We start from the raw sequence: 26,152 nt of genomic DNA on the forward strand, positions 1-26,152 counted from the left end.
TTGCTTTCTGGTGGTTCAGGGTACACAAACTTTGTCTCATGCAGAAAAATGTTTAAAACATTGTGTATAAAATTACCTTCAGGGTATGGGTATATGGATTATAAAGGTAAAAGGTAAAGGTATTCCCCTTTGGAATGACTGTCAAGTAGGAAACACAAATGAATACGAAACATAAATGAATTTCATGGTTAGATTTGGGTCCCATCTCCACAAAATCTAATTTTGTCTATGTAAACATTCCAAAATCTGAAAAAATCCAAAATCCAAACCACTTCTGGTTGCAAGCTTTGTAGATAAGGGACACCCAACCTATATCTTCTCATTTTTGAAGCCCATTTTGACATAGTTTAGGTAAAGTGAATTAAAGTTCTTTCAAGCAATTTCAGTAAAAGTTAGCAGCTGTATGTAATAAAATCCTGTGTCCCCTCCATACTTGCCTGATTTCTCTTTGCCCCATTACCATCTCTCCCATCACCCTTCTATGATGCATGGAAGAAAAGAGAGAAGCAGGAAAAAAGCAGTGTTTGAAAACCAGTGTTCAGATGACAGGCCATCGTGATGACTTTTAAATAGGTCTCCAAAATACAGTATCTCCTTATATATATATGCAAACATTCCAAAATCTGGGGGGGGGGGGGGGGGGGGGGGGAAATCCCAAAACACCTTTGGTCCCAAGCATTTCGGATAAGGGAAATTTCAAACCTGCATTTTTGTTGTTGTTGTTGTTATCCACCCTCGAGTTCATCTCGACCCTGTAGATGAGACATCACCAAGACTCCCTCTGCTCAGGTCCTGTAAATTCATACCCATGACTTCCTTAATAGAGTCCATCCATCTTGCATGTGGTCTTTTTCTCTTTTTGCTTCCTTCCATCTTCCCTAGCATTATTGTTTTTCCCAATAAGTCATGCCTTCTCATGATGTGGCCTAAGTACGACAGCCTCAGTCTAGTCATCTTGGCTTCCAGAGAGATTTCTGGCTTGATCTGCTCTAGGATCCATTTGTTTTACTTCTTGGCTGTCCATGGTAACCTCAGCACTCTTCTCCAGCACCACATCTCCAATGAATTAATTCTCTTCCTATCTGCTTTCTTACCTGTCCAGCTCTCACATCCATACATGGTAATAGGGAATATAATGGCTTGTATGATTGTAACTTTCATGCTCAATGGTATCCCTTTACATTTTAGGATATTTTCTAGTTCTCTCATAGCTGCCCTCCCCATTCTTAGTCTTCTTATGATTTCTTGACTGCAGTGATGAATTTTAGCTTATTAAATTCTAATCTATCTTGCAGTACTATCTCTAGTCACCAGACAGAGCACAGGAGTGGGCCATATGGACTTGCTAAACCTTGCAAAACTGGCACAGTGGTCCCTCCACCTTTGCTGGGGTTGGGGGTAAAGGACCCCCGTGAATGTGGAAAAACCGAAACTAAAAAAAAAAAAAACAACTATTGTTTTTACCTGGGAGAACACCTCTCCAGAAATCTCCAGGTTCTCCACTGCAACTCTATGCTCAGCATGTGCTAGATACCATAGAATAATACTGGATAACCTATAAATGCCTAGAGAAGTGTTTTCTCTAGGAACATGAATGTTCTTCAACACAACTTTGTGGTCAACTTCTGGCAAGTTGTGCTGGAGGCCCTAATGATTCCTAGGAGTTTATCATATTTGGGGGGGGGGGGGGGAAGATTGGGACTTTAAACAGTGATTAACCCAAGAAAATCATGCAATTGACATTAAAATACATTTAAAATGAGATTAACACAAGAGCCATCATCCTGTGAATGAATAACCAGGGAATAACCAGGCAATAAACAGCAAAAAGTCAATCATGGTAAAATCCCATAAATGATCTGCTGCTGTTTCTTGCCTGGTTATTCACAGATTAATGACACTTTAACCACATTTCACCTCGACGTCGTGTGAAAACCATTAGTGCAATTGTGTGATAAAAACAGGTTATTCATGGGATAATATCACTTTGAACACGACGTTGTGTGAAAACCATTAGCACAATTGAGGGATTATCATGGGTTACTCAACATTTATACTTTTTATCTGTGATAAACTCCCTAGAGAATGTATTAATCATATCCACAAATAATCAACTCCGCAAAGGTCAAAGCCACAAATGTGGAGGGCCAACCGTAGTTCTACTTTTTTCACTGATTTCCAGCAAATCCTGATCATGCCTTTACACTCACCAGTTCTTAGTATTATTATGACCTGCAGAATGTTTTTCTAGCTTCCTTGTGTCTTTTTCCAGACTAGAAACAAAGATAGCCTTAGAGGTTGTTCCCACTAGGTGAAACCCCGCGTTCTGAATCGAATCCAAGGAGTGGCGTTCCTATTAGGATCTGATTTAAACCTAGAACGGTTCTAGAGCAACCCGCAATCGTCCCCACTACAAATCGAATCGTAGAGCGGGATAAAAATTTAAATCGAGTTTTCCTCATTTAACGCGTGTTAAAAAAACACTAGGGTCCGACCTACGTTTTTCCATTGATTTGAGTTAGGAACCGGAGTATTTAAATAGGAACGACAGCCTTTGAATCGGGTTAGATGGATGGGAGGAGCCGAGTGCGATGGGGCTGGCCTTGGGGGAGTTGCCCTTTCTGTCCCCATCCGTCTGGCTGTCGCCATTTTTGCTTCCCTCACCCCTTTGTCCGCTGTGGTCTTTCAATAAGAGATAAGGATTATTTTTATTTTTTATTTTAATGGTTTACAGGCGCTTAATCTCTTCAGCGCTTTAAGCGCCTGAAGTCCCGGCTGCTCAAGCGCCTGCATCTGCCAGTGGATTGCAACCTCCCCTCTGTGTGGGGAGAGCCCATTTCTAACGGAGGAGAGGCAGGAAGGGAAGGCTCCTCTCGAAGAGGCATTCCCTGCCCGCTTGGGCTCTGATCTCGCCCAGACAGGGAAGGGAAGGCTCCTCGCGAGGAGGCATCTGATCTCGCCCAGGCAAGGAAGGGCTCTGATCAATGGGGGGGGGGGGGGGATAGAGCCTTTCTCCCTCCATTTCTCAAATGGAATCTGCCTTCTCCTCCAACCCTGGAAAGAGAATCTTTGGGAAGAGTGCTCCCTCCCTGCTTTTCCAGCAGCCTCCTTCATTGATCTCTGGGCTCTCTGAAGGGATTCTCCCTGGCTGTCTTGGGAGACATGAAGAGGGGATGCTGTCATGGAAAACCTATCCCATAGTTCCTCTGGAAAGAGCTTGAGTTTCCTAAATTCGCTTTGCCAGAAGCCTCCCCCATTGATCTCTGTGCTCTCTGAAGGGATTCTCCCTGGCTGTCTTGGGAGACATGAAGAGGGGATGCTGTCATGGAAAACCTATCCTATAGCTCCTCTGGAAAGAGCTTGAGTTTCCTAAATTCGCTTTGCCAGAAGCCTCCCCCATTGATCTCTGTGCTCTCTGAAGGGATTCTCCCTGGCTGTCTTGGGAGACATGAAGAGGGGATGCTGTCATGCAAAACCTATCCCATAGTTCCTCTGGAAAGAGCTTGGGTTTCCTAAATTCGCTTTCCTAAATTCGCTAAATTCACAAACAGTCAATGAAATGGAAACGATGCCAAAAGATAAATCGCTTCCAAATATTCCGGATTAACGTTACGTCATTCTGACGTACTATTGATTGACAGCTCCAAATAAGGTATGGAGGAGAAGAATCGCTTTATTTAAACACCGATTTCATGCCAAGTAGGAACGCTTGCAGGTAAAAACTTCGATTTAAATAACCAGATGGGAACGATGAACAAAGCGATTCGGATAGCGGGATAAGAACAGTGTTATTTTGAATTGATTTTATTAAAAACGTTGTATTTTAAATCGTTTCAAATCTTAAGTGGGAACAACCCCATTGATTTTCTGCTCCCCTCCATTCATTCACATGAATCACCGGCTGCCAGAGATTTGCTTGAACTTTCTGTCATAAGGTAATTCATTCAAAATTGCTACAATCAGCTAATGAGCAAACAAGATCATGTCAAATGAAGTGACTCTGTCAACAGACAGGGCAGCATGTTAGAGCAGTTCAGAAAACCAGCCCGCCAGCAGAATCTTAAGGGAGTGCAACCTAGTGGCAATAAGTCAGAGAAGAGCCGAGTTCAATTCCCGCAAGTTCACCATGTGAACTTTAGACATGCCATCATGCCTTAAGCAGAATAATAGAATCATAGAATTGGAAGAGACCACAAGGGCCATCCAGTCCAACCCCCTGCCATGCAGGAACCCTCCATCAAAGCATCCCCGACAGATGGCCATCTAGCCTCTGCTTAAAGGTCTCCAAAGGAGGAGACTCCACCACTCTTCGAGGGAGCATCTTCCACTCACTGTCAGGAAGTTCCTCCAAATGAATCTCTTTTTCTGGAGCTTGCATCCATTATTCTATGTTCTAATCTCTGGAGCAGCAGAAAACAAGCTTGCTCTATTGCTTTGTGTCCTAGTTTCTTGTTATTATTGTTGTTGTGTGCCTTCCGACTTATAGCAACCCTATCAAGGTGTTTTCTTGGCAAGATTTGTTCAGAGGAGGTTTGCCATTGCCTTCCCCTGAGGCTGAGAGCATGTGATCTGCCCAAGGTCACACAGTGGATTTCATGGCCAAGTTGGGACTCAAACCCTGGTCTGCAGAGTCACAGGAGCTGAAAATGCAACCCCTTTGAGCGCCGAATCAGGGCCGCTGCAAATACATACCGCAGTGTAAAAAGGGTGCCATAGTCACCAGTGCTGTAGCTTTTGGGTGCTCCTTTGGCACTGCGTCCTTTGGATGCAGTGCTGGAGGAGCACCATGATGCCGCCTGCTGTGTGGTGGGGCGTGCGGCATCATGCCAACATGGGGATGAAATCGGGGCATGTGTCGTGCGGACGCCATGCCACCACTCCGCCCCCAAGCCAGCCTTTCTCGTTGGTCTGTCAAGGCTCATAATCCAATGCTCTAACCCATATGCCACACTGGTTCCTTAGTCTCTGGAACAGCAGAAAACAAGCTTGTTCCATCTTCGGTCATTCAGTCACCATTGCTGCAACCAGGAGGAAAGCATTGCACAAGGAGATACTGAATACCTCCTGGCGTAGCATTCAGAAAAGAGCTTAAAGCTGACATAACCTCTGGTCACCCAAACATAAGTCATCAATAGTTTTTCAGCCACAGTCTGAAACATTAGGCCTAGAGCTGAAAACGTAAAGGGAAAACAAGAGGACAACACACAAACTGCAAACCTTATGGTGCCTTACACATGTGTATGTTCCCCTACGGAAGCAGTTGAGCATTTTTGCCCAATGCTTAGAAATCTGCAATTAGTTCAGTTTTATAAAAACAGAGCTGTACTTATGGTGCCACTGTGCAAGCAGACACAATGGTGGATGTGGAGATGCATACAGACACGCATGTGGATGTATGTGCTATGTGCACATCTGATTGTGCATTCAGTTGCATATTCAGGCATGCATTCAGCTATGCAAAGTTGCCGTTCAAAATAAGGCTGCCAGACCACTCTCAATGCATAATGCCAGATGGGGAGAGTTTTGCAAAACATCCCTGATTCAGGATCTCAGCCAAACTGTTGCAAAATAGGATCCAAATTTCCTGAACACCCAGGCAGGAGGAACACCAGCAAACTCGAGCTGTTGTCACAACCTAAACACAAGCCCCCAATAAGCCATTCCAAACAAAAACATCACAATCCTCTACTTTCTGCCTTTGCTGTGCCACATTTGACAATTTGGTGGCGATGATGATGATGATGATCCTGCCGCCTTTTTCCCAGACTGAGATTCAGGGGACTTACAAGAATTTAAAGAGTTACAAGTTAATTCTCCCTGATCTGAAATGCTTGGGACCAGAAGTGTTTTGAATTACTGATTTGCATATTTGCGTATATGTACGGAGGTATTTTGTAAATGGGACCCAATTCTAACCAAGAAATTTGTTTATGTTTCAAATACGTTTCATACACATAGCCTGAAGATAGTTTTATACACAATATTTATAATGATTTTGTGCACAAAACAAAGTTTGTGGACACTGGGCCATCAGAAATCAAAGGTGTCACTATGTCAGCCACCTATGTGGATAATTTTGCATTTTGGAATATTTCGGATAAGGAATTCCAGATAAGGAATTCAACAAGACTCAACATGTACAAATAAAACTGTACATGGTACAAAAGTTAAAAGTATAATTAAACTATCAATAGGGTCAAAGACTCTACTGTTAGTTTTGAATTATACTTTTAACTTCTGTACCATATAAACTTTTATCTGTACAAGCGGTGGCTTCACTGTTGGACTACAACTCTGGAGAGCAGGATTCGATTCCCAGCTCAGCCATGAAACCCACTGGGTGACCTTGGACAGGTCACACTCTCTCATCCTCAGAGGAGGGCAACGGCAACCCGCTCTGAAGAAACTTTCCAAGGAAATTGTGTGATCTGCTCAAATCATTTTAGGGTTGCCATAAGTCGGAAATGACTTGAAGACACACAAACACACAAAGACATGATCGTGAAAAAGAAACACAAATATACTATAATCAACACAGCACATGAAAGGTCCTTTCCTGGTCTGTAAAGGTCCTCTCCTGCCTATGAAAGAGAGTTGTGGGACAAAGAGAAGGCCTCCCCAGAAGATCTCGAGATCTTCTGGCTCATATAAGGATATATGGTCCTTCACATAACCTGGACTTGAACCATATAGAGCTTTGTAGGTCATCACCAGCACTAAGTATTGTGCCCGGAAACAGACCAGCAGCCAGTGGAACTGTTGCAATGACAACAATAACAACAACATGTGTTTTGATTATGTCTTCCTACATGGCAGTGGGTTGGACTGGATGACCCTAGTGGTCTCTTCCAATGCTATGATTCTATGTGCAAGAGCACCACAGACACAACTCCACTTCTATAACCTCGAAACGAATGAGCTACCAGAGGCGCAACCAGTTGTACATATAAATGTCCCGCTGCACAACTGCATAGACATCTGTATGCGCAACAGCACTGCATGCAAAACACTGCATGCAAAATTATGGAAGCACAATTTTAAGGTCACAGAAACAGGGTTTTGCATGCAGTGCTGTTATGCTAACAGGATTCCAGGTAGTGCAAAACTAGTCTTTTTCTCTCTGTGCAAAGACATCAACTAAAGAAGAACTGCTGACTGGTGAAAAAGCAGGAAACTATTCCACCTTCCCTCTCATTTTTAAAAGCCCACGCACCAAAAAATACCAGCACAATGGCACAATTTTTCCACACTTGCCAGAAATCGTTCTCACTGTTGCAAAAAGCTCTCCTAGGAACTGGTAGGAAATATTGTACCATCTCATATAAGGAAGAGGAGTGAGGAAATCTTGTAGTGTTTTTGTTCTGGTGTGAGAGCTCCAAACAAGGCTGAATTCAGATATCTGGTTCAAGGGATAACATTGCAAAGAAAGAAAAAGAAAGTGGAAAATGTTGCAAGAGAAAGAAAGATTAGGTAGGTTTTGTGCAGTGATGGCAGGCAAGCCTGTGCCGCTCAGCCACCCCTTCAATTCTGCTCCAGGAGAACAGAAGGCGATGTTGGACAACATGAAATCATCAAAGGCCTGAACACGGCCCAGAAATCCAACTCCCAGCCTGCAGATTCTCTGGAGAAGCTAAAAAATATCAACACATGGGTGACGAGAGACTGATTTGGTTTAAAGAGAGAGGAGTTGTGAAAGCTGGACAGTGAAGAAGGCTGACGGAAGGGAATCAACGTATTTGGAATGTGGTGCTGGAGAAGAGATCTACAGATACCACAAACTGCCAAAAAAATTACAAACAAATGGGTCCTACAGCAAATCAGGAGCCAGTGTGGTATAGCGGTTTAAGTGTTGGGATATGACTCTGGAGACCAGGGTTTGATTCTCAGCTCGGCCATGAAATCCACTGGGAAACCTTGAGCAAGTCATATGCTCTCAGCCTCTGCTTCGAGGATGCATTTATCCTCAAAATAGGATTGCCAGATCTGCAGGCCTGGGACTGTGTCTCTGGGTTTTTCCCAGGGGTGAGGAGTTGGTTCAGATCCAGGCAAGAGAAAAAGGCTGAGTAGAAATCTCCAGCTCAGCTAGGAGAGAATTACCGTGTTACCTTTTTCCAAGACTTAACTGCTTCATTGCTACAACTTGCAAAGAGATTCCAGGGCCCTATTCACACTACGAAAATAATCTGGGGTGAATCCGAGTTTAATCCTTGGTGTTCACACATGTCCCGAATGCACTGAATGCAACCCCCCCCCCCCCCACTTAACCCAGGACATTCGATATTGGGTTTTTTCTCTGAGGCCCCATTCCCACTCGCCCATTTGCCCTGGACAGAACTGGGCAGATCCAGGTCCCCCCATCTTGAATCTCCCCAGAAACAACTGCCCACTATTCTTTACTTCAATCGGGGTAATTTACCCCTCTGAAGTTCACATTTGCGGAACCGGTTTAAAATGGAGCCTCCTTGTTGTCAATCAAATTCACTTCCGCTTTCGTCAAAGGTGACGTATCCTACAGCCATTGGCCAATGGAATGGGTGCTTCCCCCCTCCTTTTTAAAAAAAAAACCTGGTGGCAGTGTGCGCATATTCTGTCAAATTTAAAAACCTCCAGGTGCGTGTCTGTGTTGTGTGTATTTGGGTCAAGATTATGGCAACCCTAAAACGACCCCATCCTGGGGTTTTCTTGGCAAGATTGGTTCTGAGGAGATTTGCCATTGCCTTTCCCCTGAGGCTGAGAGAGTGTGACTCCCCCAAAGTCATGGATTTCCACAGCCTTTCAGCCTCTAGCTTCCCCTTCACTTCCAGCCAAATGCTACAGCCCTTGCCTCCCCCCATGCCATCCCGTTCCTGTCACAACAACAACAACAACAATTCCTCACCCCAGAATGCCAACTCTGCATCCTCCCTCCTTGCGACCCCAGAATGTCTCACATACACATACACATATGTAGCACAAGCATTCTGTATCAAGAATGTGAGAGAGAAGGCATGTTCCGTTCTCAGCGCTCCCTCTGACCTAATTCCCTCCCCTGAACTTGACCCTTCATCCTGATCCCTCCTCCTCCTCCTCCTCCTCCCTGATGCTGCCCTCCACAGCACCCTTTGCCCTGCTCCTTCCTCCTCCTCCTCCTCTGCCCCGATGCTGCCCTCCATGGCACCCTTCGCCTTGCTCCTTCCTCCTCCTCCTTCGCCCCGATGCTGCCCTCCATGGCACCCTTCGCCTTGCTCCTTCCTCCTCCTCCTCCTCCTCCCTGATGCTGCCCTCCATGGCACCCTTCGCCCTGCTCCTTCCTCCTCCTCCTCCTCCCTGATGCTGCCCTCCATGGCACCCTTCGCCTTGCTCCTTCCTCCTCCTCCTCCTCCCTGATGCTGCCCTCCATGGCACCCTTCGCCCTGCTCCTTCCTCCTCCTCCTTCACCCCAATGAAAGGGAGGCATGTTCCGCCCTCTGCCCTTCCTCTGCCCTAATCTCTCCCCTGAACTTGACCCGATCATGACCGGGGCTAAGTTCATATTTGCTGGGACCCGGGTTTTCTCAAAAGATACAGGTAAAACTCCACTTTCAAAAGACCTGCGCCAAGGGGCATTTGCCCCTGAATGGGTGTGAAAGCCTCAATTTCTATTGTGGAAGAATCGGGGCCAATATGAACTTCCCGTGTTTAATCTGGTTTCTGAACCGGGGTAAAAGGTAGTCTAAATGGCCCCTGAGTTTTCCTGAAAGATCTGCATCAATCTGCATCTTTGATAGTGTGAATACACTTCTGAATCGATCTGGATTGCTTTGTATCATTAAAGCAGCTCCATTTTAACCAGAAATGATGGCATGTGTGAAGGTTAAAATGATTCAAAGAGATTTGTAAGCCCAAAACATAATGGGAACAACAAACCCGAAATGCCCCAGTGCGGCAATCTGCATCTCCTTGGGACAAAACAACAAGTGTGAATGCCCCCTAAGTGAGAAGGAATGATCCTCTCATTTCACATTGATCTAGGAACAGCCTTTAAGATTTCTGCTTTAATTTCCAAACAGGAAAAATGTCCTGCGTGTGTTTACGTGTGTGTTTGAATGACAAGCTGTGGGTAACTGAAACTGGTACTTAACTCATCACTGGTGATGTCTCAAGTTTTGGCCTAAAAACCTCATGGCCAGGGACAACTGAAACTGGCAACCTTAAAGGCTGTGTGTTTGTGTGTGTAGACTGAGTCTCTTTTATCCATACCCAGAATTCCAAAAACCAAAATATTCCAAAAACTAAAAACCTTTTTCATGAGTGGCTGAGATATTGACACCTTTGTTTTCTGATGGGTCAGTGTACACAACCTGTGTTTCAGGCACAAAATTATTTCAAATATTGTATAAAATCACCTTCCAGTTATCTGTGTAAAGCGTATATGAAACAGAAATGAAATTTATGTTTAGACAAGGGTCCCTTCTCCAAGATATCTCATTATGGTATACTCAAATACAATTGGCCCTCCATTTTTGCGGGGGATCCATTCTGGACCCACCCACCCCCCCGCAAAAATAAGCTTGAATGGGGCATGCCCCGGCGCATGTAGCTTGGGCGTGCACGCCACTGAAAATAGTGGAGGCCGCGCCTCTGCTGATATTCAAGGTTGCGGATCTCAGATCCTTGAGTTAGGAGGGGTGACTGTATTCCAAATTCTAAAACACTTCTGGTCCCAAGCATTTTGGATAAGGGAGATTCAACCTGAATACATATACAGTGGGCCCTCGGTATCCGTCAGAGTTTGGTCCACATGAATACCAAAATCTGCGGGTGCTCAAATCCCATGATATACAATAGCACAGAGAAATAGTGTCCCTCATATAAAATGGCAACACCAAGGTTTGCTTTTTGGAATGTATATATTTTTAAAATATTTCCAAGTCGTGGATGGTTGAATCTGTAGATATCTGTGGATATGGAGGGCCAACTGTACTTCATAAATATTTGCTATCACTCTTCACAGCCACAGATGACCTTGTATCCTGCACCCCTTCTCACACACCTTTTCCAAGCCTCACACATGTGGCATCTCTATGGAAGCTGGCAGGCCACAGCTGGGACCAAAGGTCCCCTCTCGCTTCCTTCTCTCTAAGTGGAGCATAACTGAAATCTAATCATAAACAGCGAAACTCCCTTTTGACGCTGTTGGCAGCCGAACTGGCACCTTGCCCGACGTCTCTATTTTGCTCGCCTTTCTCCTTCACAAAAGCTCTCTCTTCCACTGAGTGAGCCGTCGCTGCTGTCTCAGGGAACATCCTTTTCCCACACACACACATGCGCATGGCATGGCCTGCTCTCCCTGGCGAAGGCTGCCCAAGAGCCTCAACTTGTCTGAGTTTCAAAGACAACGCTTCCGAGGCTGCCTCGCCAAGATGTCAGCTCTCCTCAACCTCATCTCTCCCTCATACAACATCGCCTCCTCTCCGCCAGTTTCTCCTCAAGTGCAGGCGTCCAAAGGCAGTCCTCCTTGGGCAGCTTGAAAGATGGAGATGGGGGAGAAAAGCATTGAGAAAATGAGAAGTAAAGAGAGCTGAGGCTGGGCAATGTAGAAGAGAGAAAAAGACACCTGAACCTACCCACAAAAGCTTTTTGACAGTGCAGCCGCAAATTGTTATCAGATTGAAAACTGGAGAGGCTCCTGTGTAGGATTATCCAGCCCAGACCCTCAATTTTCATGGAATGTCTCCAGATGAGGGTGCCAGTTTTTCAGTTCTGGGGGCTCGGCTCCAGGCAAGAGACGGAAACATGGAACCTGGGCTCCCCACAGGTGCTGGAGAGCCAGATGGCATCCGTGTGAGACTTAGGCTACATTGGCACTGCAGAAATAATCCAGGTTGACTATTTTAACTGCCATGGTTCAATGCTATGGGATTCTGGGATTTATAGTTTTGTGCAATATTTAGGCTTAGTGGTTAAGACACCAATTCTGATGATTGGAAGATCGGAAGGTTGGCAGTTCGAGGCCTGAGTGTTGCATGATGGTGTGAGCTCCTATCACCAGGCCCAGCTTCTGCCAACCTAGCAGTTAGAAAGCATTCAAATGAAAGTAGATTGATAGGTACCACTTCTCAGTGGGAATATAGCAGCGTTCGGTGCAGTCATGCTAGCCACATGACCAGCAGAACAGTCCTTGGCCAACGCTGGCTCTTTGGCTTAGAAACAGAGATGAGCACCGCACTTTACAGTTGGTTACAACTAGATAGTCATGTCAAGAGACTACCTTTACCTTTACCTTTAGCAGAGCACTCTGGTGCAGCAACAATCTACAGATCCCAGGATGCCACAGGATGGAGCCATGACAATTAAAGTAGTGTCAAACTGCATTATTCCTGCAATACAGCTTGGACCACAGCAAACTAGCACTTTGTGTAGCCATTTCAAACTAGCAGAACTTGAAATCCCCAGATCTGATCGCTGGGAGAAGACTACCTTATATATGTGTAAATTTACAGCGCTTTATAAATAAAGGTTAATAATAATAATATGTGATAGCAAATCCACTTTCCCAAGTGGGTATTTTTAATGCATATCTGTATACACTCTCAAGACAAATGTCTTGTCTACAAAATCTTTCCTGATTCCCATCGGTTCCTGCTCATGAAAAGTATAAGAACCATATCTGCTGGCTCAAACATGGCCTTTTCCAACAACAGCCAGATATGTAATTATGAGAAGTTCACAGACCAGTGACAGCTCATTAATTGGTTGTAGGTCACGTATAGTGGAACACACTCCTTCGGAGAGCGGTTGAGTCTCCTTCTTTGGAGGTTTTCCAACCAAGGCTGGATGGCCATCTGTTGGGATTGCTTGGATTGTGTCTTCCTGCATGGAAGAATGGGGTTAGATTGAATGGCCCTTGGCATCTCTTCCAACTCTATTGTTCTATACAGCACTGTATGCCAGCACTCTCTTTCCTGTTAGGTCCCTATCCAGTAGCAAAGAGCTGGTATAGTCCAATGGAAGAGGCTATGGAGCTCCAGGTGACAGAACTGAGCAACAAATTTCCCCCTACTATTGCCAAGCCACTACACAGCAAAAGCAGGATCCATGGGGATTGCAGCTGGTCCTGTTGGCATGGACATATGGTACAGGTGTTCACCACACTTTGCATCACCTACAGCAGGGATGCACATCCTTGCAATGAATTCCTCATTAGGCAGGCTCCCTTCCCACCTCCCCAGGCTTCACTTCCCTGGCTGGAGCAGCCCCTCCAGCCTCCAAAACTAGGATCGCTGTTCCAGGACAAAACCTTAATTTCAACCCTTGTTTCTTCTCCATGGGAATGATGCTTTTGTTGTCCAAACATGAGCACTGCCACACACATTTGAGTGGGCATCCTTGGCATGCCTGTGCTCACTGATTACTAGTTTGTATGTTTGCAGATGTCTTGTTTGCTCGCCACATGCACTCCAAATGCAGCCATTTTGTCTTTTTGTTCTGCTTCTCCACCATAAGACCCCGTGTTTGGCTGTTCACGAATGGAGTTACTTCTATGTTTTTCTAAAAAACAATTGGGCTTATTTCTTTCTCTGCTTTGACACTGGGTGTGGGGTGGATGTGGCACTGGTTGTTGTTCAGCTTTTGGTTTGCCAATTTAATTACTCTGCTAGAGCAACTCACTGCCATTTCACACACTTCCCAGCAACCAAACAGCTTAGTGCAGAAATGACAAATTCATTCTCAGTGTAGACCACAGAACCGCACAATATCACCTATCTTTGTTCTTTTCACACTACACAACCACAGTGGGCCCTTGGTATCCACTGGGGTTTGGTTCCAGGACTCCCTGTGGATACCAAAATCCATGGATACTCAAGTCAGTCTCACACACACACACACACACACACACACACAAACACACACACACACACACAGAGAGAGAGAGAGAGAGAGAGAGAGAGGGAGAGAGGGAGAGAGAGAGGGGGGGAGGGAGAGGGAGAGGCAGGGGGTATAAATATTTTAGGAGCCAGCATGGCATAGTGGTTTGAGTGCTGCATTGCAACACAAGAGACCAGGGTTCGATTCCCAGCTCGGCCAGAAAGCCCATTGGGTGAGCCGGGGCAAGTCACACTCTCTCAGCCTCAGAGGAAGGCCATGGCAAACGTCTCTTCTGAATCAATCATGCCAAGAAAACCCCATGATAGGTTCGCCTTAGGATTGCCAGAAGTCAGAAAGGACTTGAAGGCACACAACAACAAATAAATCTTTTAATTAATAAATAAATAAACAAATATAAGGCTAGTTTCCCTTAAACAATGCTCTTTATCTTGCCCATTATTGTGCTGGTGTGTGTGTGTGTGGGGGGGGGGTTGCCTGTGTGTTCTGCATTTTAATCTGGTATAAATTTTTTGATGGTTTGATCTCATCTTAACTTTGGTTATCGTGTGGATTTCTAACAATATGTTTTTTTATTTGTTAAGCCACTTTGAGTTGCAAGCGGGGGGAAAGATGGGTTGGAAATAAATATTAGGAAGAGGACGAGGAGGAGGAAGATTGGTGATTTTTTGCAGGCGTGGGTGTTATAGGTGCAGCCCCCAACATTTTGGGCGGGACTATTGCAGCCCCCTTGTCCTTCCACATTTCCCTAGCCCTGTTCCCACCAACTGGCCGGTTCCCCCAAAATGCACTGAAGCCCATCCCTTCCCTTGCTGGATTCTCATTGTCACGTTCATTTTCAAGCGATCGCTAAGGTCAGCCTGGACAGCTCAAGATGGGCAAAAAATCCTTCTCTAAATAGCTTTGCCTGAGAAATATGGCACCAAATCCAGGCTGGCTTCTTAATAATCTTTTAATCTGCTGCTAAAATTCCTCGCCGAAAGAGCCTTTAAGTCCTGCATGTTTGCTGGCAGCCAGCTAACTGCAATCAAGCAATGCAAGAATTAAAAAGGCATCTTGGGGTGGATGGACGGGGGAGCCTTCCTTCCTGGTTGCCCTCCGTTTCCTTCTTCAATATCTCGCATTTAGTTCAAGGGACTACTTTGGAGCAGAATCCCAAAGCACTGTTCCCTTCCCCTCTCTGCAAAATGTCCAGGTTCAGCAGATGACAACCATGTTCTTGCTCAACACACATAGAAGCATTTGTGGTTGTGGTTGTTAGCTGCCTTCAAGTAGACCTCAACTCATGGCAACACCATGAATGAGACAATGCAACTGTTACACAGATTTGTAACTGGTTGACCGGCCAAATCCAAAGGGTGCTCAACAATGGCTCCTTTTCATCCTGGAGAGAAGTGATCAGTGTGGCCCCACAGGGTTCTGATCTAAGCCCAGTACTATTAAACATCTTTATCAATGACTTGGATGAAAGAATAGGGTGCATGCTTATCAGATTTGCAGATGACACCAAATTAAGAGGAACAGTTAATACTCCAGAGCACAGGATCAAAAATCAAAATGACCGTAACAGATTAGAAAGCTGGGCCAAAACTAACAAAATGAAATTCAGCAGGGAGATATATAAGGTACTGCACTTAGGCAGAAAAAATGCACAGATATAGGATGGGGGACACCTGGCTGAATGAGACTACATGTGAAAGGGATCTAGGAGTCCAAGTAGACCACAAGTTGAACATGTGTCAACAGTGAGATACGGAAGCTAACAAGGTCAATGCAATTTTCGACTGCATCAATAGAAGTATAGTGTCTAGATCAAGGGAAGTAATAGTCCCACTATATTCTGCTTTGGTCAGGCCTCACCTAGAATAACACTGTGTCCAGTTTTGGACACCACAATTCAAAAAGGACACTGAGAAACTGGAGTGTGTTCAAAGGAGGGCCACCAAAATGGTGAAGGGTCTGGAAACCATGCCTTATGAGGACAGACTTAGGGAACTGGGGAGAAGGTTTAGAGGTGACATGATAGACCTATGTAAGTATTTAAGGGATTTTATGTTGAAGATGTTTTCTGCTGCTCCAGCAACTAGGACCCGGAACAATGGATTCAAACTACAGAAAAAGAGATTCCACCTCAACATTAGGAAGAATGATAATAAGAGCTGATAGTAAGAGCGTTTCGACAGTGGAACACACTCCTTCCTTGGAGAGTGGTAGAGTCTCCTACCTTCGAGGTCTTTAAGCAGGGGCTGGATGGCCATCTGTTGGGGATGCTTTGATTGAGAGTTCCTGCATTGCAGCAGGTTGGACTGTATGGCCCTTTGGGTCTCTTCCAACTCTCTGGTTCTATAATTCTAAGTCATCTCTAGCATTGCTCATGTCTTGCAAAGTCAGGGCCATGGCCTCCTTGGTCAAATAGATCCATCTAGAATGGAGTCTTTCTCTCTTCCTACTGCCTTTTACCTTGCCAAGCATTATTGTTTTTTCCAGTGAATCATGCATTCCTGCATGGCAGGGCGTTGGATGTGATGACCTTTGGGATCTCTTCCAACTTTGTCATTACATGCTTTCTCATGATATGGCCAAAATATGACAGGCCCAGCTTAGTCACCTTGGCTTCCAGAGAGACTTCAGGCCTGATTTGTTCCAGGACCCTTTTATTTGTCTTTTTAACAGTCTGTGGTATCTGTAGACATCCTCTCCAGCACCACATCTCAACTGATATGAGTGTCTCTCTATCCTCTTTCTTCACTGTCCAGCTCTCGCACTCATACATAGCGGTGGGAAATACGATGGCATGGACAATCCTAACTTTAGCATTCAATGATATACCTTTGTTCCTCAGGATCTTCTCTAGTTCCTTCATAGCTCCTCTTCCAAATCCTAGTCTTCTTCTGGTATCTTGATGGCAACCTTTGTTCTGATCAACAACTGATCCAAGAAATGAGAAAACTTTGATTATTCCAATTTCCTCATCGTCTATAGTGAGTTTATGTAAATCCTCCATGGTCATTATTTTTGTTTTCTTAATGTTCAACGGTAGATTAGCACTTTCTTCTTTCTTCACTAATTGATCCAAGTCTTTGTTATTTTCTGCTAGTGGTATGGTGCCATCTGCATACCTTAAACCAGTGTTTCCCAAACTTTGATCCTCCAGATGTTTCAAACTTCAGTTCCCAGAATTCCTGATTGTTGGCTAAGCTGGTTGGACATCTGGGAGTTGAAATCCAAAACATCTGGAGGTCTAAAGTTTGGAAAACACTGAAGGGTCTCCAGGGCAACTCTATGGTCAACTTCTGGCAGAACTGTGCTGGAGGACCTAGAGATTCCTAGAGAGAACATATTAATTAAAACAACAAATAATCAAATCCCCCAAAGTCAAAGCCACGAATGTGGAAGGCCAACTGTACTTAGAAATCTCTGCCAGAGAGCTCTACTGTTGTAATGCCAGCGTTCCATATTCATAAATTCTGTATGCACAAATCCAACCATCTACAGCTTGCATTTTGCCATTTTATACAAAGCATTTTGCTGCACCATTGTATATAACGGTACTCAAAAATCCACAAATTTTGGTATACATGTGTGTGTTGGGGGGGGGGGGATCTTGGAACCAAACCCCAGTGGATACCAAGGGCCCACTTTACTTCAGCAGAGAATGCTAGAGAATTCCATATACACCTCAAAACTACACACCCCAGGATTTCCCAAGACAGAGCCATGGCTCTTGAAGTAGTATTGAACTGCTTCAGTTGTGTAGAGTGTCTAACAGAAGATGAGCAACCAATGTAGAGAGGTCAATTAAAATTAAACCCAAAGCAAAGACCCAGTATTGACCATCATCATTCTTACCATTATTATTATTCTACCAAAACATGGTTGCAAATTTTTGAAAAGAAGGTCAGATGCAAAGAAAAGAGAGTATTTGGCATTTTAGAATACTATGTTTGGCTTTAAGATGGTTGAAGGAGGGAAAGTGGGAAGAAAACATCACCACCCGCTTAACAGTACAGCTAGTGGATAATCGCTGCAAGTTTCAGAGAAACAGGGCTTGAATATGCAACCGAAGGCAAAATTCACAGCAAAAGGGGCCGAGCTGCCTTCATGCACTTTGGTATTGCCATAAATTCTGCACTGTCTCAACCACAAGGAAATGTAAATGGGATTTATAGAGGGGATTGTGGAATCAGCTATGGGATGGGGGTGAAATGACGGCACAGCCCCCTCAAATAAGAATCGTGCTTCCCTCCATGAGATTTTCTTTTGGTGCACAAATTCCTAGCTTTGCGGTAAGGCTGCATCTACACTGCAGAACTGATGCATTTTGACACAGCTGCCATGGCTCAATGGTATGGAAGTCCAGAATTTGTAGTTCTGTGAGATGGCTAGCCTTCTTCAGATGCCAGTGTGGCCTAGTACTTTGAGTTTTGGACTATGGGATCTGGAGAACAGAGTTTGAATCGCAGCTCAACTGTGCAAACCTACTGGGTGTCCTTGGGCAAGTCACACTCTCTCAAAGAACGGAATGGGAAACTCCCTCTGATGAAACTTGCCAAGTGGTAGGTCGCCATAAGTCAGAAATGACTTGAAGGCACACAACACACATAGCCTTCTCTGTCAGAGAGCGCTGATGCCACAACACACTAGATAAAAATGCAGTCTAGGCTCCCAAAGAAAAGGGGCAGGCGAAGGGACCAAAGGAAATTGCAATCCCAGTAAATGTAGAAGTTGGAGGAATTGTTTTCAGTACCTCAGGCTGCATCTGCACTGCAGAATTAATGCAGTCTGATACTGCTTTAACTGCCACGGCTCCCTCCTATGGACTCCTAAGATTTGTAGCTTGTTCTGGCACCAAAACTCTCTGACAGAGACAGTGAAATATCTCACAAAACTACAGAGCCCAGAATTTCACAACATTGAGCCATATCAGTTAAACCAGTGTTAAAATCCATTCATTCTGCAGTGTGGATGCAGCCTGAGTTACATTTTCTTTTAACTTAAGTTGGAAGCCACTTTGGGATCCCATTTTGGGGAAAAGGTGGGATATAAAACAAACAAACAAACAAATACATAAATAAATAAATAAATATGTGAATAGTGTGAAGGGTAAGCTCAGCCCGGTGGAATCACAAACCTCCAAGTACAGCAGAGCCTCGCCATCCGTGGGCTTGCTATATGCAGATTTGAGCATCTCCGGATGGCAAACCCCACTGTCCCCAATGGCTGTGCATTCACGTTGCCACAGCTGTTTGCTTTTTCCTGAGCCTACTGGGAAGGACACCTCAAAATGCATGGGATGCATAGGGATGCAGTGGCTTAGGGGTTAAGACACCAATTCTGACGATCAGAAGATCAGAAAGTTGGTAGTTCGAGGCCCAAGTGGAGCATGATGGCGTGAGCTCCCATCACTAGTCCCAACTTGCCAAACTAGCAGTTCAACAGCATGCAAATGCAAGTAGATAGATAGGTACCACTATCTACATAGGTTCAGTGAAGTGATGTTGGCCACATGACCCCTAGATCCATCTCTGGACAATGCTGGCTCTTTGGCTTAGTAACAGAGATGAGTACCGCTCCCTACAGTCAGTTACGACTTGACATTCATGTCAAGGGACTACCTTTACCTTTACTAGGAAGGAGAATATTCTCTTTTCTCCCCGTTGCTGAGTGAACTGACTGCAAACTACTTTTGCACTTTGAGCTCAGGTTGCAGCTTCTGAAGTAAACAGAGGACAAAGAGGGGAAAGCGGGAGGAAGAGAGGAACTGGGACATTTTAAAAGCAGACAAAAAAGTGCGAAGACAGAGGATTAACTGGGACTTTCCCAATCAAATCAGGACAGTTAGTAACATGATAAGCTTCCTCAAGAAATTCCCAGTTTACTGCCAACTATGAGAAAAACTTGCTATTATACATTTAATGCCAAAGGCAAAGGGTCAGTAAAAAACTATGGCGCGTTACAGACGGCCCAGAAGGGGCAGTCTCACGCCGCTGCTGGTTGCTGCGTCCGGGAACCGCAGCATCCAAACCGCACGGTTCCCGGACGCAGCAAAGAAGGAGCGCGAAAATCGCACTCCTTCCTCGGTCCCGGAAGAGACGCCATGAGGTGCTAGTCATGCACTCGTGGCATCACTTCTGCTGCGTGACGTGCGGACGCAGAGCATCCACTACTTCAAAATGGCAGCGGCCATGTGGAACAGCCGCCGCCATTTTGACGTAGTCATTACGCGCAAGGGGCAAGGCGCGTCAGGAAGCACTGCCCCTTGCGCGTGATGACGGCGCCTCATGAGCCCGTCTGTAACGTGCCTATCTTAAGTATCTTCAAAAATGTGGATTTACTCAGTGGCATCACTAGGACTGGCATAATTCAGTGAGGTAACACATGGTATCAGTCTCTGCACTGATCTCTTCACAGACCACACTAGACAGAATCCTGAGTAATGTTTCTTGCACTAATGTTACTCATCAATCATAATTCCCATACATCACTGAATGTAATGGCAATAGTTGCAATATAAACAGCCACAGATGCTGGCAAAACCTCAGGAACAAACTCTTTTGGAACACTGCCACATAACCCAAAAAACCCACAAAAAACTATGAGTGCCGGCCACGAAAGCCTTCGACTTCACAATCTGAACTCAGTTTGTACCAACTGAAGTAAGCCAAGGGCAAAAGGGGGATAGAGGGAGGAAAAGAAGGAAACTGGAACATTTTGAAAGCAGTGAAAAAGGTGGGAAGAGAGGGGATTAAACAGAATTTTCCCTGCCAAATCAGGCCAGTTGGGAAGTATGCAGTGCCCATATTCTTTTGCATAAAGACAGTTGTGCAGTGGAGTGACAACTTGCCGGGTGAAAATACAAGACCTTTTCACTTATCTGGGATGATGGCATTACCTACTATGTGCAGCAGCCCAACCCTGTAAGCAGCCCCAGCTGATGGACAGCAGAGATGCTCTTGCTAGTAGAGAGGGGCAGCCAGGGATTTGGGAGGAAACAGGAGCAACCACCCCATTGGACGTTTACCCCCTCTAAGGTGCCACCTGGTGCAATCTGTATTCCCCGCACCCCCTTAGTGACACCACTGACTCTCTACACCTGGGACGAATTACAGTGGTCCCTCCACATTCCTGGGGTTAGGGGTGAAGGACCCCCATGAATGTGGGAAAACTGCAAATAAAAATAAACAGTATTGTTTTTATCTAAGAACATCTCCCAAGTCTTCCAATGCAACTCTGAGGTCAACATCTGCCAGACCTTGATCACAGAATCACAGAGGACCTAGAAATGCCTAGAGAAGTGTTTTCTTTAGGAACATCTAGGTTCTCCAGCACAACTCTATTGTCCAATTCTGGCAGAATTGTGCTGGAGGAACTAGAGACTCCTAGAGAAAATGTATTAAGCAAAACCACAAATAATCAAATCCGCAAAAGTCAAAGCCACAAACGTGGAGGGCCGATTGTAGATTTTTCCTGCAATTTTCATGTATTGAGCCATCTCTTGGGGTCTCTTTCCCACTACACACTGTTTCACTTGGATACCACTTTATCTGCCATGGCTGCATCCTATGGAATCCTGAAATTTGTAGTCTGATGAGCTATTTAAAATTCTCTGTCAGAGGACTGTTTTGCTCCCCAAACTACAAATCCCAGCATTTTGGAAGATGGAGCTACAGGAGTAAAATTAGCATGAAAAGGCTATCATAGGACAAGGACAAGGCAGTGTGACCAAGTATTCTGGGTGAGTTCATCTGGAACAGACCATCAAGTCCTAGTTGTTGTGTGTCTTCAAATCATCTCTGATTTATTTCATCCCTAAAGCAAACCTATCATGGGGTTTTCATGGTACAGTTGGTTCAGAGGAGGTTTTGCTACTGACTTCCCCTAAGGCTGTGAGAGTGCGACTTACCCAAAGTAACCCAGTGGGTTTTGTGGCTGAGCTGGGGATCGAACTCTGGTCTCCAGAGTTGGAGTCCAACACTCAAACCACTGCAAAATATTTTGTTTCATGCACAAAATTATAAAAAATATTATGCATAAAATTATCTTCAGGCTGGTGTATAAGGTGTATACGAAACATAAATGAATTTTGTGTTTACGCTTGGGCCCCATTGTGGTTTGAGCATTGGACTGTGACTCTGGAGATCAGGGTTGGATTTCCTGCTCAGCCATGGAACCCACCGGGTGACTTTGGGTGAGTCACACTCTCTCAGCCTCAGAAGAAGGCAATGGGTAACCTCCTCTGAACAAATCCTGCCAAGAAAACCCCATGATCGGTTCGCCATAAGTCAGAAAGGACTTGAAGGCACACATCAACAACAACTCATCTCCAAGATATCTTATTAAGTATATGGAAATAATCCAAAATCCAAAATAAAATAAAATAAAACAAAATCCAAAAAAGTAGCAAACACTTTGGGTCCCAAGTGTTTTAGATAAAGGAGACACAACCTGTATTGTTGTTATTGTTGCTGCTGAAGGCATTATCTATGGGATGGAAGTGGAAGACGTGAGGAGACAAGGTTTTCTTAGGCATGGGATATTCAGAGGTGGTTTTGCCAGGTCTTTCCTCCAAAACAGAGCCCCCAACGCCTGGGACTCCTTCGTTGTCGTCCATCCAAGTACTAACTAGGGCTAACCCTGCTCAGCTTCCAAGATCAGGCAGGTTCTAATCCTTCTCCAAATACTAGTGAGAAAAAAACACTCCAGACATGCCCAGAGGCTTCTCCCAAAGCAAACTTCTGCCTTACCTCCATGGTCTGCAGGGGAAACCCTTCCTCTAAGACAGTGGATCTGATGGGAAAGAGCAGCCTCTCTCAATGGGATGCCCTGAGCATTTCTAAGAGTAGTTTAACTCAAGAGGAGGAGAAGGACCACTCTCCTTCCACATTACTCTGCCAAGCCAAAATTGAAAAAGATAGTGGGAAGAAAACTGGAGCTGTTCAGCAGCTTGCAAACCTAGTGCAACCCTTTCACTGGCAGGCAAAATGGGAGATGTGCGTGTGTGTCTGTGTGCATACATACACATGAGTGTCTGTCCCTGTCTTCTCCGCCAGCGTGCTTACATCATGCACAACCAAGCCAGCGTGAAAACAAGCGCCCAAGCGCCTGTCGAATTGCAAAGGGGCAGCGGAGATGTGCAAGGATGCGCGAGCCAGCGCTCTCTCGCTCGCCTGCCTTTGCTGCACTGCAGTTATGATCATCACCAGCTCCTTCTGATCTTTTCCGGAGAGCTGGGAGAGAAAGAGAGAGGATAAAAATCCTTGCTGAAGCAGGCTCAGATTTAGCTCCAAGAAAACACACATGGATCCACGCATGTATTTCCATGCATGATGACCTAATTATGCACTGGGCCCATCCCAAAGGCCATGGGGAAGAAATTGCTCCAAGCCACTTTTCACCATCCAGAGCCTGCAAATCTGCATCCTTCCTGATCGCTCTTTCCTTGCAATAGTCAACCGAGGTGCTTTGGCTCTTGGAGGACTCTTCGTAAACAGGCATTTAGGATGGAGATGGTGACAGATCTTGCATTCCTCCATTCCCATCCACAATCAAACACAAACACACAGATATACACACAAAATCCCCTTGCGCTGTTTAAGGAGGGGAAGATTGTGCACAAGAACAGTGCAGATTTTGAAGGATGGAAGAAATCTGGGAAAGAAAAAGGCCAATCGCAAAGGGAGCTGGAGCAAATGGCGAGAGGAGCCCTGAGTGTAAAAGTTCCTTCTCTCCTAAAATAATAATAATGAGAAATGAAGCCTCTTTGATAAAGCTAGTGACCACTGCACATCAGAAAGGAAGGTTTAACTGACAGATACATGCAACCTAGTTCAAACATGTACCCAGAATGGAAAAAGAAGCTACAGGATTTTATTTTATTTTTATTAAAGATCTCATGCTATCAAAAACCGAGCCAAAATCAGGCATCTGATCTCACCCTTTAAGATTTCTTTGGGTTGTGGGGAGAGATTTAATACCCACAATGCTATAATTTGCTGCACAGGGACAGATAAAGTCACCCACTCATGTGGTATGCATGCATATATACATATATGGAATGGATGCAAAACAAAAACTATGCATCCAGGGAATGAATGGAAAGCAAAAAATATACCTCCATGGCATGGATGGAAAGCAAAAACTACACCATCATGGAATAGGTGGAAAGCAAAAAAATCTATCTCCATGGAATGGATGGAAAGCAAAAGTATACCTCTATGGCACGGATGGAAAGCAAAAGCTCCATGGATGAATACACATATTATCTATCGTGTGTGTGTGTGTGTGTGTGTGTGTGTTTATGCATGCATGATGGTATATATATATATATATATATGTGTGTGTGTGTGTGTGTGTGTGTACACACAATCTATAATGTGTGTGTGTGTGTGTGTATGGGTGTGTGTATACATACATACATAGGCATGATGGAGCTGGTTTCTCTCAGCATCCCCTCCAGCTTGTTTTGGCATCTTTGCTTAACCTAATTTAAAAAGAAAGGAGGAGGGGGAGTCTGCCTTGCCTTCCCCCCATCTATACCTTGGCACCAAAATGGTACCCAGTAGGTACAGCAGAAGCCTCTCCAACAACCAGATGACACAATTTGCAGCCATGTCCCCGCAGCCCCTCACCCAGATGGCACCGCCATGAGCATCACTATCCCTCATGCTTTGGATGCCACCCCACTGATGACATCATCCCCAACCCCCCCCCTCCAAGAAACCTCCCATGCCAGCCATGCCACCACCATGGAGGACCTTAGAAGGAAGGGACTGGTGACATGGGTTGCGCCCACAGATCCAGACACTTCCCACTCTCTTAGCAATGGGGAACTGGTTTGCGTGTCCCTCCAACACACCGCTGCAAATTGTACATCCCCCAAAGATGCCACTGCACAAGGGGGAGGGGAGGAGGGAGAACCCCAGGTACCCAGGGAGAGAGATGGTTTGGAAGAAAGGCAAAAAATGCATATATATTGCACACCAAAGGTCCAGGGACTTCTCATCAGGAAAAAGCTATACATGCAGGGAATGGATGGAAAGCAAAAGCTATCCATTTCATGGAATGAGTGGAAAGCAAGAACTGTACCTCCATGGAATGAATGGAAAGGATGAAACGCAAAAACTATACCTCCGTGGAATGGAAGGAATGCAAAAACTATATATCCATGGAAAGAGTGAAATGCAAAAAATATACTACATCCATGAAATGGATGAAATGCAAAAACTATATATCCATGGAATGGATGGAATGCAAGACCTAAACCTCCATGGAATGGATGAAAACCAAAAACTATTCATGGAATGGATACAAAACAGAAACTATATATCTACATATCCACAGCATGAATGGAAAACAGAAACTATATATCCACAGATGGATACACATATTACTATGGGTACACTTGTTTATACATCCCTGTAGAAGGGGTGTGTGTTTGTGTGAAAACATGTGTGCATGCAAAAATCCTATTCACAGATGTCTGGAGATGGACCATTCCAACACGAAGGATGCAAACTCCCAATGGCACACACAGTTTAAAATTGCAGCCCCCCCCCAAAATATGTCTTACTCCTTCATACAGACAGACCCAGAGTCCTCCCTCCCTCCCTGATCCTGGTCCAGACTGCTCCACCTTTGAATGGCCAGACTCTCTCGCACCCAGAGCCCCTCACTTGCCATTTTTGCAACTGGGCAATGCTTCCAATTGGCCATTCTTGCCATTTGCAATTTTATTTTTTGCAAAGCAGCGTGCAAAGGCGAGCTTGCCATTGCTTTTGCAAGCTGCAAATGTGCAACCTGACAGGGCGCAAAGGCGAGCTTGCAATTTTGGCAATTGGCAATGTTTGCAATAGGTAATGCATGCCATTTGCAACGCTTGCCATTTGCAATATTATTTTTCTTTTGCAAGGCAGGGGACAAGGGCGAGCTTGCAGTTTTTGCAACTGGGCAATGTCTGCAAGTGGGCAATTTTTGCAACTGGCCATTCTTGCCATTTGCATTTACTTTTTTTTTGCATGGCAGGGGGCAAGGACGAGCTTGCGGGGGGATTGCAAGTGGGATTTTTTATGCAATTGGCCATTTTTTGCAAATTGGCCATTTTTGCTATTTGCATATTTTATTTTATTTATTTATTTATTGCAAGGCACAGGGTGCAAAGGCGAGCTGGCCATTCCTTTTGCGAGCTGCAAACGTGCCATCTGGCCGGGTGCAAAGGGGAGCTTGCAACTGGGTCATTTTTATTTTTATGCAAATGGTAATTTTTGCAAGGCAAGATGCACACCTTCAGCCACACAAGCTCTCTCTCTCT

General features: G+C 45.0%; 1 protein-coding gene across 1 annotated transcript in view; it reads right to left on the bottom strand.

Moving 5' to 3' along the window:
- The window catches only part of LZTS3 (leucine zipper tumor suppressor family member 3), an 85,000-nt gene that overhangs the window by 58,426 nt on the left and 422 nt on the right, over positions 1 to 26,152 (bottom strand). The gene's annotated exons all lie outside the window — the stretch shown is intronic.

The sequence above is a fragment of the Sceloporus occidentalis genome, unplaced genomic scaffold, assembly GCF_023333645.1.
Source record: "Sceloporus occidentalis isolate IW3139 unplaced genomic scaffold, rSceOcc1.0.p SCAF_5, whole genome shotgun sequence".
Taxonomy (NCBI): Eukaryota; Metazoa; Chordata; class Lepidosauria; order Squamata; family Phrynosomatidae; genus Sceloporus; species Sceloporus occidentalis.